Consider the following 15944-nt stretch of genomic DNA (forward strand, 5'->3'; position numbering starts at 1 on the left):
CTCTCTCTCTCTCCCTTACCCCTTCTCTCTCTCTCTCCCTCACCCCTTCTCTCTCCCACCCCTTCTCTCTCTCTCTCTCTCCCACCCCTTCTCTCTCTCTCTCCCACCCCTTCTCTCTCTCTCTCCCACCCCTTCTCCCTCTCTCTCTCTCTCTCCCACCCCTTCTCTCTCTCTCTCTCTCCCACCCCTTCTCTCTCTCTCTCTCTCTCTCCCACCCCTTCTCTCTCTCTCTCCCACCCCTTCTCTCTCTCTCTTTCACCCCTTCTCTCTCTCTCTTTCCCACCCCTTCTCTCTCTCTCTATCTCTCCCACCCCTTTTCTCTCTCTCTTTCCCACCCCTTCTCTCTCTCACCCCTTCTCTCTCTCACCCCTTTTCTCTCTCTCTCCCACCCCTTCTCTCTCTCTCTCCCACACCCCTTCTCTCTTTCTCCCACCCCTTCTCTCTCTCTCTCTCCCTCACCCCTTCTCTCTCTCTCCCCCACCCCTTCTCTCTCTCTCCCTCACCCCTTCTCTCTCTCTCCCCCACCCCTTCTCTCTCTCTCCCACCCCTTCTCTCTCTCTCTCCCACCCCTTCTCTCTCTCTTTCACCCCTTCTCTCTCTCTTTCACCCCTTCTCTCTCTCTCTCTTTCACCCCTTCTCTCTCTCTTTCACCCCTTCTCTCTCTCTCCCACCCCTTCTCTCTCTCCCACCCCTTCTCTCTCTCCCACCCCTTCTCTCTCTCTCTCTTTCACCCCTTCTCTCTCTCTCTCTCTCTCTCTCTCTCTCTCTCTCTCTCTCCCACCCCTTCTCTCTCTCTTTCACCCCTTCTCTCTCTCTCTCTCTCTCTCTCTCTCTCTCTCTCTCCCACCCCTTCTCTCTCTCCCACCCCTTCTCTCTCTCTCTTCCACCCCTTCTCTCTCTCTCCCCTCTCTCTCTCTCCCACCCCTTCTCTCTCTCTCCCCCTCTCTCTCTCTCTCTCTCTCTCTCTCTCTCTCCCACCCCTTCTCTCTCTCTCCCACCCCTTCTCTCTCTCCCACCCCTTCTCTCTCTCTCTCTCTCTCCCACCCCTTCTCTCTCTCCCACCCCTTCTCTCTCTCTCTCTCTCCCACCCCTTCTCTCTCTCCCACCCCTTCTCTCTCTCTTTCACCCCTTCTCTCTCTCTCTCCTACCCCTTCTCTCACCCTCACCAAGCCCCTCTCCCCTCCCAAGTGGACACTAACAGGTGACAGCAAGTGAGAGTTAGTGATCCCATCCCTTCCCAAGCACTGCCACTTAACCCATGCCCCCAGCACTGCCAGTCTGCCACTGACCTCATCCTCCTAATGAAGGACTACAGGTCCCAGCATTAGTCCCTTAGAGCTGAGGATCTGACATGCTCCCCCAATGGACAGGGTAGGAATCGGGTAGGTCAGTGTAATGATCAGGTAGGTCAGTGTAGGAATCAGGTTAGTGTAGTGGTCAGGTATTTCAATGCAGCAATCAATTAGGTCAGTGTAGGGATCAGGAAGGTCAGTGTAGTGGTCAGGTAGGTCAGTGTAGGGATCAGGTACAGTAGGTCAGTGTAGTAGTCGGGTAGGTCAGTGTATGTGCAGTTTTTACCCCAGATCCCTTGTGTCATTTGTATTTATTTTGTGGTATAAAGTACAGGGTTTTATATACAACTTTAGTGCCTTAGATATAAACAGCATTTGTTTCATGTATGTTAGCCCAACATCGCAAGAACAATTACACTCTGTGAATCTAAGTGGCTGCCTGCAGCTGCAATGTTGGGCTTCCATACATGAAACAAATGCTTAAATAGGTAAGGGGCGGGGCCTCTCTGCCACGTCATATGGCGGCACTGCCTCCTTGTGATGTCACCGACCGCTGCTTGCTGGGGGGGGGTGTCCCTGAATGGCTGTATGGAAATGTGGTCACCCTACTCCCATCCCCCTATCCAATGTAACTTCTACTCCCCCTCTACACCATCATCACTCCTTACACACTCCATTCCCCTCTACAAATCTCTATCACACTGCCCAGACACCACTAATTAACCCTTTGCTGACTGATCTGGTTAATGTGTCATTTTCTATCACCTATAGTTTAGACCTTTCATTATAGGATTCTTAATGGAGTCTGAGTGCTAGTCCAAGTACATCCATAACTTCATGACTCAGGTAGCCTGGATACCCATAATATCCCATTAAGACCCCCAACCCATACCACCCCTTTTCTTATGCTAAAATAGAAAACTGAGGCAACACCTGAGATTGGAGAAAAATTGGCCATAGCAGCCATAATTTTATTAACAATTTTTTAACATAACTAACTTTTATTAACTTTACATTATTTTAAAATATAGATATAAACAGATTTCAAAACAGCCATATAAAAAATGGCATCCATACACAGACATGTGGTCAAAAGAGGTAACACACACATAACTTTTTTACCAATATCCTGCGGGACGTAACCAAAAACCAACTGCCAGCCTTAAAGGCATAGCAACACCCCCTATCCCGCAGTACACCAATTCCCGTGTTCCAGCGGACACAATTCCGGTGGAATACGGAGAGGGTCCATAACCGCTGGACCCCCACACTTCCTTCATACTGTTCCTTTTTTGACCTCCTGGAGACCACATGACACCGCCACAGCCTGAGAGGTTAACCCCTTAGCCTCGAGGGCCACCCCACACCCGCAGGGCCCTACGGATTCCATCCTCCAGCCCCAAGGCCCATAAATCAATCCCTATATCAGATAGGTGAACGCCGTCCCCCCTATGAAACAATCCCACATCCCTCTCCAACTCAGAGTGCCGTATTACTAGCCCCCCGTTACGTGCCACAAACCTCCCAACCATCTGATTGACTTTTATACGAGCCTTGTTCAGCCTATCCACGGATCTAGCGGTACGCCAGGCCGTCCTCACCACCATATCCGACCAGACTACGATCAACCCTGGGAAGGACATTCGCAGGGACATAAAGTCCACCTTGATTGCCAGTATCAGCTCAGCCATCGGCCGGACACCCAAGTCATTTCCCCCCACATGCAAAACCAGCACATCTGGGGGGCATAATGGCCGACCTCAGGAACCACCCTACTCCACTCTATCCCCCCGAAAACCCAACCAGCGTACGCATGCCTCCCGCCTAGAAATGCCCAGTTGCCTGCCATCCGGTCGGGCGTCTGCTCTCCTGGCACCCCAGAACACGTAAGAGTGCCCTAAAATCCATACGAGGCACGGGAAGATGCAATCTGAAATAAAATGATTTTATGTAGCACATAACACCACAAACATCCAACGTCTCAACTTTACAAAATCCAGCCATGACACATCCCCTTGTCAGTTTCCCGTTGTCCCCCTCATCTCACTTAATCAGCCAGCAAATGCGGACGCACATAAGAGCGGAATCTCCTAGATTCCCACCTACCTATTTTTTTAACGGCCGCCTCATCCAACCCGCACCGTGCAGCCTCAGTGGCCGCCCCGATGCGGAAGGAGTGCGAAGCATACCGTTTTCCGTCATACCCCGCAGCACACAAACATTTTCTGAACACTGTCACAAATTGAAATCTTGACAAAAACGTCCCGTCCCTGTGCGTAAAAAATGCCCCCAACCCTACCGGGCGTACTCCCAAAAATTCCCCAAAAGCTCTAACCGGACACACCTCGGAACCCGGCAATGCATAAAGCACCACCCGTGTTCCCCTCCCTGCCTGGTCCGTTTTGGACCGGCGCAGCATGAACACAACGCTTCTTCCCTCCACTCGAACGTCCTGAAAACCAAACCCCCCTGCCACCGACTTAGACGGGCTAACCAATTCCCCCAACCTAAAAGCCCCAAAAAATGCAACCGCAAAAACCGCCCTAAAAAGTATCCCCTTGTATCCCGACGCACACACCTCCCCCAGTTTGCCGCAGATCGCTTGAAGCACTGCGAACGACACTGGCCTACGCGAATCCCTCCTTACCTTTCCCTTCTGATATCCCTTCACCGCTTGTTTTACCCAAAAAGTTTTCGTAAAATCCTGTAACCCCTGTAACTTAAAGAGAAATGCTAAACCCGCCAGCTTGCGCTCAATGGCGGAAACAGACCCCCCATCTTCCATGTGCCTGGACACAAAATACAGCACCAACCATCCACCTTCCATACCCCCATCCCCCACTTCAACCCCCACCTGTCGCAAAAATTTGAACCACTCCCCCCAGACTCTAGAGTACGCCTTCCACGTCGCCCCACTCACCGTTGGATCCAACGCACGGCAAGTCCAAAGCAGTGTCCCACAGCCACGCCGGGCACGGCACCCCGGTCCGCTCTGCCGTAGGAGCCAACTCCCTGAACCTGCCCCACTGAAAACGAGACAGAGAGTCAGCTAGCGTGTTGTCCACCCCCCGGTATGTGCACCGCATATAGAAAAACATTACACTGCAGACACCGTAACACCAAATGTCTCAGCAACCGGACCACCGGCAAGGATGAAGCGGAGATCCGGTTGATGACCTGCACTACCCCCATATTGTCGCAATTCAGCCTCACCTTCCGATTTTTCCACTCTTCCCCCCACAATTCCATCGCCAGAACCACTGGAAACAATTCCAGCAGCACTAGGTTCTTGAGTAAACCCGCCTCCTTCCATGAATCCGGCCAAGGTTCCGCACTCCAACGACCCCGAAAAAAGGCCCCGTACCCCGTCGACACAGCCGCGTCCGTGACCAAGTCCAAATCGAAATTACTGACAGGCCCCTCCATCCACACCGACCGCCCGTTAAACGTTTCTAAAAAAATGTGCCACACCCTAAGATCCTCTTTCAATTCCCTGGTCAATCTTATAAAGTGTCTAGGCGATTTTGCTCCTGCGGTGGCCGCCGACAGCCGTCGGCAAAACACCCTCCCCATGGGGATGATCCTACATGCAAAATTGAACTTCCCCAGCAATGATTGCAATTCCCTCAAAGTGACCTTGTTGCGTCCCAGGAAATCCCTAATCACCTGCCTGAGATTCTCCACTTTTTCCGGCGGCAGACGGCACTCCATTGTCTGGGAATCGATCACGATCCCCAGAAAACTGAGCTCCGTAGTAGGGCCTTCCGTCTTGTCCGCCGCCAAGGGGACACAAAATCTTCCCGCAATGTGCTGCAATGTCGCCAATAGAATCGCACACACTCTGGAGGAAGGGGTCCCACGCACAAGAAGTCATCCAAATAGTGGACAACCGAGTCCACCCTTGCCACATCCCGGACCACCCACTCCAAGAAGGAACTGAACGTTTCGAAAAACGCACATGAAATGGAGCAACCCATGGGCAGACATCGATCCACATAAAATTCCTCCTGCCACCGACAGCCCAACAGGCGAAAACTGTCTGGGTGTACCGGTAGCAATCAGAACGCAGCTTCAATGTCCGATTTTGCCATGAGTGCCCCCTTTCCATACCTCCGCACCCAGCTCACCGCCGCATCAAATGATGTGTATGACACCGTACACGCTTCCGGGTCAATGGCATCATTCACCGACCCCCCCCTTGGAAAAGAGAGGTGGTGAATGAGACGGAATTTGTTGGGTTCCTTCTTGGGCACCACCCCCAATGGAGAAACCACCAAATCCCGTATCGGTTGTTCCCGAAATGGCCCACCCATCCGCCCCAGCGTCACCTCTTTCCCCAATTTTTCTGTAACTACCTCCGGGTGTTCCAAAGCGGATCGCAAGTTCCCCGCCAGCGGAGGTGCCGTCGTCAAATTACACGGAATGCGAAACCCCTCCGTAAAACCCGCAGTTAGTAAACGAGCAGCTGCGACGTCCAGGTACCTATCTAGAAAAGGACGCATCCTTTCCACTTTCACCGGCGTCACCCCCCTTTCCCTCAGCGTCTCCACCCCGCTTGCCCCGCTTGAAGCACTTGGACAGGGGGTGGGTACCTCCGCAACCCGAGCATTCGTGTTTGAAACGACAGGACCCTCCAAACTTGCAGGACCCCTCGTTAAACTGCCAGCAGACTCCCCACTTTTTTCCAGCCGACGGTCCCGAGGCTGCGGCCCCCCCGCCCCCCCCCTGAAAAAACTGGCCCGACGCCCACGGCGCAGACATAAGCCGCATCCACAAGGTAATATCCTTATGATCCCACCTAATTGAGGGCCGTACCGCCATACGCTGCCGGAATTGCTCATCGTAACGCAGCCACCCCGTACCCCCGTACACGCGGTGCGCCTCCCCGATCGCATCCATGTAGCAAAACAATGCTGCACAGTGTTCTGGCTTCTTGTCGCCAATGACACTGGCCAGTATTGCATAGGCCTGCAGCCAATTTCCAAAGGTGCGAGGGATGAGGCGATACCGCCTCTTCTCCTCATCCTCTTTCTTAGAGTCATCAGGCTTAACCCTATCTAAATTAAATTTTTCCAGAGGAAGCAAGGAAAAAATTTCCACATACTCACCCTTAACGATTTTCTCTCTCACCTCACCTTCAGATGTGAACCTAGGGGACCCTCAAAACATACATATACCTCACATTTCGCCCTATCTGCAATCCTCACAATATCTGCCCTGGCAGCCGCTGACTTATCTTTGTTCGTGTCCCCCGCTGCACTGCCTGCCAGAACAGCCGCTGTCACGCTGACAAAGGGGTCGACCACCGCCGCAGGAGCAGCCGCTGCCCCCCCATTTACCCCAACCCCCCCCCACCCATGGTGCGACCTGCGGCGGCACCGCAGGACCCCCAGCAAAACGCTGCAATAGGTCCCGCAGACCCCCCAGCAGGTCCTGCATCTGTCCCGGGACCCCCAGGGCGGCGGGTATCACCCCCGCACCCCCAGGCGCCACAGGCCCCAGCGCAGCCACACCAGCACCCCCCGAGTTAGCCCCCCCCACCCCCATCAAGGTACACAACGCATTGGAGAGATCAACGGTAGGTAAGGAGGTCGTCTTACCTGGCTGCCTGGGAACTGCACCACCAGCCGCCGCCGCTACATCCACCGGTGGTTGTCGCACGTCATCCTCCTCATCCTCGGACACCTCACCCTCCAACCGATCCTCTGCTGCACTGCACGGCACTTGTGGCCCCCCAGGCGAAGGAGATCTGGGAGCCGCAGACCCCAGGGGACGCCTGGATCGAACTTCCGCTGCATTTTTCTTGGCTTGGCCCCCCCTCCCCCCCTTGTTCTGAGGCCTAACCACTTGCTGCTCCTCACTACTGTCCTGGGCTTGCTGCCCCCGACCCCCTGATGCAGCTGCCACGTGGCTAGACGGCCCGCTGTTCCTGGCCCCCCCAGTCCCTCGCCGGGCCTCTCCTCCGGAACCCACACCTGCGCTGGGTGCTGCTGGCCTCTGCTCCTGTCCCCCTCTTCCCGGTGAGGACCGGGCACAATCCCGGCCGTAGGCCCCGACTCCCGAGCTCCTCCGACCGCGAGGGTACCGTCCGGACTCCCCCCCCCCCTGGCTGCCAGCTGCGACCACTTCGCCGGCGGGGGTGACGGGTCTTCTGCTGGGCTCCTGGCTGACCTCCTGGATCGCCCCGACACCTCGGGCGAGTAGCGCACCTGCGGCCGCGATTGCCGAGCGCGAGACGCCGGTTCTATAGACCCCCCTGCCTGGTCCTCGATGAGCCCCCTGATCTGCTCCTCCAACCACTGGGGACCCCTCTCTGCTGCCCTGGACCGGAGCCTAGCTAACATGAGTTCGACCTGCGCCATCTTGGATGATTTGAAGGAGCAGAGCAAAAAACTGCCTCCTTCCCTGTCTCCCCTGCACGCTGCTGCGTCCTAAACTCCGCCCCTCCCTTAAATAGACTCACAGAGCCCGGGAAACTGATCCCCAGCCCCCGCCTACCCCCCCTTTCCTCCCAGAATTATTAACCCCTTGTGTCCCAAGCACCTAGTCATGCCCACCCTCCACTTATTGCACTGTGTTTCATGCTCCGGCTTCTCTCGTTCACACTTGTGCAATCACAGACATCGCATGTGATCCGCACCGTATTGCCATGCACATTACATGCGATGTCTGTGCAACTGTATGGCTGAAATCCCATCACATTTACACCAGAATGGTGCAGGACTCTTTTTTTGTGTCCACACTGGAATAGGATCGCATGGGTGTTGACACCCATGCGATCCGATTCCTGTACCATTTTATAGTTCACACTGCAACCTGCGAACCAACCTGGGGGTGTCATTAGTTTTCTATTGACACCCGCAGTGGTTCGCAGATGTCAGTGTGAACTGTCTATGATTCAGGTGTGATACGGGAACCAGCACATGATCCGCAGGGTATCCCACATCACACCACTGTGAACTAATTTCACTACATTTCAATTGTTTTTCATAATTGTTTAAAAAAAAAAATTCAATGGATATTTAATAAGCATTAATCTGTGTGTGTGTGTTTGGGGGGGGGGGGGGGGGGGGGGCTCGCAATCTCCAAAACCAATCTCTCTATGGGATCAGCCATGATCCTTCTCCTTGTCCAGGATTCAACTCTCCCACCCCCCTCCAGCAGACCTAATCCCCCTGTGCACCCAGCAGCTTCTCTTCTCTCAGCACACAGGGGGATAGTTTCAGGATAGGGGCGAGGGTACCTTCCTGAACCTTGCACTCTGTATGTAGCATCCTCCTGAGCCCTGCACTCTGTATGTAGCATCTTCCTGAGCCCTGCACTCTGTACATAGCATCCTCCTGAGTTCTGCACTCTGTACGTACCATCCTCCTGAGCCCTGCACTCTGTAAGTAGCATCCTTCTGAGACCTGCACTCTGTACGTAGCATCCTCCTGAGTTCTGCACTCTGTACGTAGCATCCTCCTGAGTTCTGCACTCTGTACGTAGCATCCTCCTGAGTTCTGCACTCTGTATGTAGCATCCTCCTGAGCCCTGCACTCTGTACGTAGCATCCTCCTGAGCGCTGCACTCTGTACGCAGCGTCCTCCTGAGCTCTGCACTCTGTACGTAGCATCCTCCTGAGCCCTGCACTCTGTACGTAGCATCCTCCTGAGCTCTGCACTCTGTAAGTAGCATCCTCCTGAGCTCTGCACTCTGTACGTAGCATCCTCCTGAGTTCTGCACTTTGTACGTAGCATCCTCCTGAGTTCTGCACTCTGTACGTAGCATCCTCCTGAGTTCTGCACTCTGTACGTAGCATCCTCCTGAGCCCTGCACTCTGTACGTAGCATCCTTCTGAGTTCTGCACTCTGTATGTAGCATCCTCCTGAGTTCTGCACTCTGTACGTAGCATCCTCCTGAGTTCTTCACTCTGTACATAGTTAGTCAGGTTGAAAAAAGACACAAGTCCATCCAGTTCAACCACAAAAAAATAAAAAAACAAAATAAAAAAAACACAGTAAAATCCTATACACCCAACTCCATACCCACAGTTGATCCAGAGGAAGGCAAAAAACCCCAGCAGAGCATGATCCAATTTGCTACAGCAGGGGAAAAAATTCCTTACTGATCCCCCGAGAGGCAATCGGATTTACCCTGGATCAACTTTACCTACAAATCTTAGTACTCAGTTATATTCTGTACATTTAGGAAAGAATCCAGGCCTTTCTTAAAGCAATCTACTGAGCTGGCCAGAACCACCTCTGGAGGGAGTCTGTTCCACATTTTCACAGCTCTTACTGTGAAAAAACCTTTCCGTATTTGGAGGTGAAATGTACGTAGCATCCTCCTGAGCCCTGCACTCTGTAAGTAGCATCCTCCTGAGCTCTGCACTCTGTACGTAGCATCCTCCTGAGCTCTGCACTCTGTACGTAGCATCCTCCTGAGTTCTGCACTCTGTACGTAGCATCCTCCTGAGTTCTGCACTCTGTACGTAGCATCCTCCTGAGTTCTACACTCTGTACGTAGCATCCTCCTGAGCCCTGCACTCTGTACATAGCATCCTCCTGCATGTAGCACCAGCATACAGGAGGCACACTGACCACCAATATGCTGGGCCAGTGGTTACCTTTTATTTATTTCATGGATGAAATGTGAGAAATAACATATATATATATATATATATATATATATATATATATATATATATATATATATAAAATCATAAATCATTCCATAAACACATAGCACATACACTGCATATATCAATTGAGGAATATATGCTTATAAAATAGTTTACCATTTGCCGATAAAAAAAAATATATATATATATATATATATATATATATATATATATATATATTGTACAGGACGCCGTGGCTGGGTCCTGGAAGGACGTTATATTTCCCCTCTGTTTGGACTGTGGAGCCTTTAAGGGAATGGAAAGGGTTAATGCACCTGTCTAAGGAAGTAGTTTAAAGCAGACAGGAAGTGCAGGTGATAGTGAAGGAGTGTAGGAGAGTCTATGCATGGTGAATGGTGGACAAGGAAAGCTGTGGAATCTATGAAAAGCTGTGAAAGGACTTGGCAGTGTGTTGCCTGAAAGCCTGCTACTGAAGGACTTACCTGCAAGGACTGTTTAACTGCGATAGCAGTTCTGAGCTGTACAAGTCGGTGAGACTGTTATTTCTTTTGTTTTTGCTGCTGCTAAGCCATTTGAGTTTAATAAACCTCAGTTTTGATTTAAAAAGCCTGTGTCCTGCGATCAAACTGGTCCCCCAAACATTACACTGGTGCTCGAATGCGGGCAGGACAGAATAACAGGCATAAGAAGAGAAAAAAAAAAAAAAAACTTTTTTTTTTCCTTTTTGCATTGGACTTTATATTGAACTGACATTTAAAGAGACAGTACATTAAATTTATGTCCTGGGTTAAAGCTGCACAAACAGTGTGTGTGTATGTCCCCGGTTTTCATTTAAAAAATCTGGTCACCTTACCATACACAGTCTACCACATCATCATCCACCCCTACTCTTTGCTAGATTTTACTTAGCAACATCACTGCCTCTGGTTGCCCCCTGACAGAAATCCACTCCCTCAATGGTCATGGTGCTGCCTTACTCATCCTTAACATTTGAAAGTAGTGCTTGCAGAAACGTCTTGTCAGCCACAGAACTATCTCCTGAAAATGTTGTAGATCTGGCAGCCACTGTGAAACAGAAAAGGCAGATGTGTTCTGCCTCTAGATAGCGCTACCCAACCACCACTTTGTCTTGCAGAGCATGCTCACCCTCTACTATACTACCTCCGCATGCAAAACCTCTACCTCTCACATTAGGCCTGCATGATATTTTTAATAAAAGAAATTGCCTAACTTTAATGGCAGCCATGGCAATATGTGGTGCTTTGGTGAACACTATTGTGAAAATACACAATAACTTTCTGCAAACAATAGGCAATTTTGCCTGTGTCAGCAACAAGTGCATGCTGTGCATCCCGAAATAAAAAAAATAACACAATATAAAAAAAATACCCCCCCCCCCCCCCAACCCAAAAAATAAATAAAAAATAAACCTGAAACACTAAACCTCAGCCCATTTTTTTTAAATTTAGCAGAAAGTAAAAGAATAGATAAACCTGACATACTGTAAGAAAATATATATTAAAAAAAGCTGCAAAGTGGTGCTGGACCGCTAAACAGCAACTACAGTTGCTAACACATTCAAAAAGGTAGTCTTAAAAGACTGATGAGTCTCTGAACTGTGAACAAGAGGGTATACACAAGATTTTGTAGCCCACCACAGTGTAGTTCATAGTCATTTAGTGCAATATAGCACAGTATAGCAGCTTATATCAACTAACTCCTTTTATAGAGACTCTCTTTATTACAGACTGTCAGCACTCCCTAAAATACTCCAACACACAATGACAAATTATTATTATTATTATTATTATTATTATTATTTTTATAATACAGGATTGATATAGCGCCAACAGTTTACGCAGCACTTTACAACTTGAGGGTGGACTGAACAAATACAATACACTTTAATCAGGAGTGTCACTAGGGTTGGAGTCACCCGGTGCGAAAAAATTGGTGTTACCCCCCACTAACTATAGTCCCTCCTCAGTACAGACTCCCCCTCCCGCAGTATAGATCCCCCTCCCTCAGTACAGACCCCCTCCATCAATATAGACCCCCCTCCCTCAGTATAAACCTCCCCCTCAGTACAGACATCCCCTCAGTTCAGATCCCGCCTCAGTACAGACACACCCACCTCAGTGCAGACCCCTCCATCAGTACAGACACCCCCACCTCAGTGCAGACCCCCCATCAGTACAGACACCCCCCCCTCAATGCAGACATCCCCAGTGCGCCCCCCCCAGCAGTACAGACACCCCCTTCAGTGCAGACCCCCAGTGCAGACCCCAGCAGTACAAACACCCCCCTCAGTGCAGACCCCCCAGCAGTACAGACACCCCCTCAGTACAGAAACCCCCCTCAGTGCAGACCCCCCCAGCAGTATAATATAGTTACATAGTTAGTCAGGTTGAAAAAAGACACAGGCTAATCAAGTTCAACCATAAGAAATAAAATAATAATAATAATATCATATAATCACATATACCCAATTCTATACCCACAGTTGATCCAGAGGAAGGCAAAAAAAAAAAACAGCAAAGCATGATCCAATTTGGTACAGCAGGGGAAACAATTCTTTCCTGATCCCCCATGAGGCAATCGGATATTCCCCGGATCAACTATATCTATAAATGTTAATACCCAAGTTATATTATGTACATTTAGGAAAGTATCCAGGCTTTTCTTAAAGCACTTTACTGAGCTGGCTAGAACCACCTCTGCAGAGGTCTATTCCACATTTTCACAGCTCTTACTGTGAAAAAACTTTTCCGTATTTGGAGGTGAAATCTCTTTTCCTCTAGACGTAAAGAGTGTCCCCTTGTCCTCAGTGTTGACCGTAAAGTAAATAACTCAACACCAAGTTCACTATATGGACCCCTTATATATTTGTACATGTTGATTATATCTCCCCTTAATCTTCTCTTCTCAAGAGTGAATAAATTCCGTTCCTCTAATCTTTCCTCATAGCTGAGCTCCTCCATGCCTCTTATCAGTTTGGCTGCCCTTCTCTGCACTTTCTCCAGTTCCCCAATATCCTTCTTAAGAACTGGAGCCCAAAACTGAACTGCATATTCTAGATGCCCCCCTCAGTAAAGACACTCCTCTCGGTGCAGACCCCCCCAGCAGTACATACACCCCCTCCCCTCAGTGCAGACCCCCCCAGCAGTACATACACCCCCTCCCACCAGTGCAGACCCCCCATCGGTATAGACATCCCTATTACAGACCTCAGACCAGCAGATACACACAGCGGTGTGTGTCCCTCGAGTGCAAGCTCCTCCTCCTCTGTGGATGTAAACAGAGCAGAGTGGCAGGCAGCTTTGTTCCACTCCACAGAGGGACATAGCTGCGGCGCGAGGCATAGGGCAGTGGGTGATGTTAGTGGTGCCCCTACCCCTGGGTGTCACCCAGGTGTGGCCTGCACCCCTCGCACCTGCCTAGCAATGCCACTGACTTTAAGACAGTAGGAATCAGAGAGCCCTGCTCATTACAGCTTACAATCTAAGTCGGAAGGCTAAGAGATATAAGAGGTAATACCTATGGGGGATGTGCTGATGGAGAAAATAAATGTACAGTTGTTAGGTGGGGGCTAGATAGGCTTCTCTGAAGAGAAGAGTTTTCAGAGATCATCTGAAAGTGCACAAAGTAGGAGAAAGTCAAACAGATTGGGGTAGAGCATTCCAGAGGATGGAGAAGTCCTGGAGGCGAGCATGGGATAAGGTGACAAGGGAGCTAGAGAGCAGGAGGTCTTGGGAGGCGTGAAAAAGACGATTTGGTTGGTATTTTGAGACAAGGTTAGTGATGTAGCTGGGGGCCAGGTTGTAGACCCTTTTTAGGACAATAACTTGCATATTAACCTTTAAAATTCGCACTTTTGATTTCTCACGTTCGAATCCATGTTTGCGCAAACCTTCGTTCTGTTCGCATGTTCTGGATGCGAACCGAACCGGGGGGTGTTCGGCTCATCCCTAATTGTTCACTCTTGAGAAGAGGAGAATAAGGAGGGATATGATCAACACATACAAATATATAAGGGTTCCATATAGTGAACTTGGTGTTGAGTTATTCACTTTACGGTCAACACAAAGGACAAGGGGGCACTCTTTACTTCTAGAGGAAAATAGATTTCATCTCCAAATACAGAAAGGTTTCTTCACAGTAAAGCCCTGTACACACGGTAGGACTTTTGGCCAACCAACTTCAAAATCTGCAACTTTTCAAATTTGTCCGACCGTGTGTACGCTCCATCAGACCAACTTTTTCTGGTTTCATCCAACAAAAAGTTGGGTCTGCGAACGGACCAACTTTTCGGCAACAAAAGTCCGATGGTGCTTTGTGTGACCGTGTGTACAGCAATCCAACCAACTTTTGGACAAAGTGCAAATACGAATGCTCAAAACCAATGTTAAAAGCAAAAAACAATAGCAGAAGTTAACCAAAGGGTGGCGGTAAAGAGCAGAAAAGAGCAAAAAAAAACACATGTTAGGAAACTTTTAGAAAAGTTTGCAGAAAAGTCTGACTGTGTGTATGCTATGGGTGTGGCAGGACAAATCAATTAGGACAAAAATCCAAGGGAAATTTTGTTGGATGTCCTACCGTGTGTATGAGCCTTAAGAGCTGTGAAAATGTGGAATAAACTCCCTGCAGAGTTTCACGTCATTGAAACAAGAACGAAAAGAGAGCAGAAGGCGCCTGGAGAAGAAACTCCACTAAAGAAAACCACGAAAAAGAGATACCACAAGGAAATGTTAGCATTTTTCAAATGCCCTCGCAAAAGCCCGAAATCTCCCCCGAGAGCTCTTCAACATAGTGTCTCAAACCATGAACCCAGCCTGCCTAGAAGCTCCAAAAAATGAAACACAAGAGTTCTGCAATGAATTATCGGATTCTTTCATCAATAAAATTGAAAAAATTTGTGAAACAATTCAGCAAAATCAAATCACCAACTTCACCCTGTACAGGACGCCGTGGCTGGGTCCTGGAAGGACGTTATATTTCCCCTCTGTTTGGACTGTGGTGCCTTTTAAGGGAATGGAAAGGGTTAATGCACCTGTCTAAGGAAGTAGTTTAAAGCAGACAGGAAGTGCAGGTGAGAGTGGAGGAGTGTAGGAGAGTCCAATGCATGGTGAATGGTGGACAAGGAAAGCTGTGGAAGCTAAGGAAAGCCAAGGACTGTTTAACTGCGATAGCAGTTCTGAGCTGTACAAGTCGGTGAGACTGTTATTTCATTTGTTTTTGCTGCTGCTAAGCCATTTAAGTTTAATAAACCTCAGTTTTGATTTAAAAAGCCTGTGTCCTGCGATCAAGCTGGTCCCCCAAACATTACACTGGTGCTCGAATGCGGGCAGGACAGAATAACAGGCATAAGAAGAGGGGAAAAAAAAGTTTTTTTTCTTTTGCATTGGACTTTATATTGAACTGACATTTAAAGGGACAGTACATTGAATTTATGTCCTGGGTTAAAGCTGCACAAACATTGAAAGTTGAAGCAATGGAGGAGCTAATTAAACAGCTGACCCTGGCTAACATACAAGCGCAAACTTACCACAAAGAGGCGCTGGCTCTGCAGCAAGAAAATACTTGCCTGTTGGTGGCCCAGTTGGCAGCCCAGCAAGCAGCCCAGCAAGGGGTTATGCAGGCTCAGGTGACTGCCTTAAAGGAAGCGGTGCAGCAGCTGTCTCAAGTTCAGGAGCCAGCGGCTGTTGCCCTGGCAACCAGGTGACTGTGAGGGCAAGCCATTTTCTACAGAAATTGTCCCTGAGCGATGATGTAGAGGCATTTCTTGCTACGTTTGAGAGGACAGCGGAGAGAGAAGGGTGGTCTCAGGACCAGTGGGCCGGCCTCAGTGCTCCTTTTCTCACTGGAGATCCTCAAAAAGCCTACTTTGACCTGCCACCAGATGATGCTAAAGACTATCAAAAGCTAAAGGCAGAAATTCTCGCTCGTCTGGGGGTGACTACGGCCGTTCGGGCCCAACGTGTACACCAATGGAAATATCGTCCAGATCAGCCACCCCGGTCTCAAATGCA

This window comes from Rana temporaria, chromosome 11, assembly GCF_905171775.1.
Source record: "Rana temporaria chromosome 11, aRanTem1.1, whole genome shotgun sequence".
NCBI lineage: Eukaryota > Metazoa > Chordata > Amphibia > Anura > Ranidae > Rana > Rana temporaria.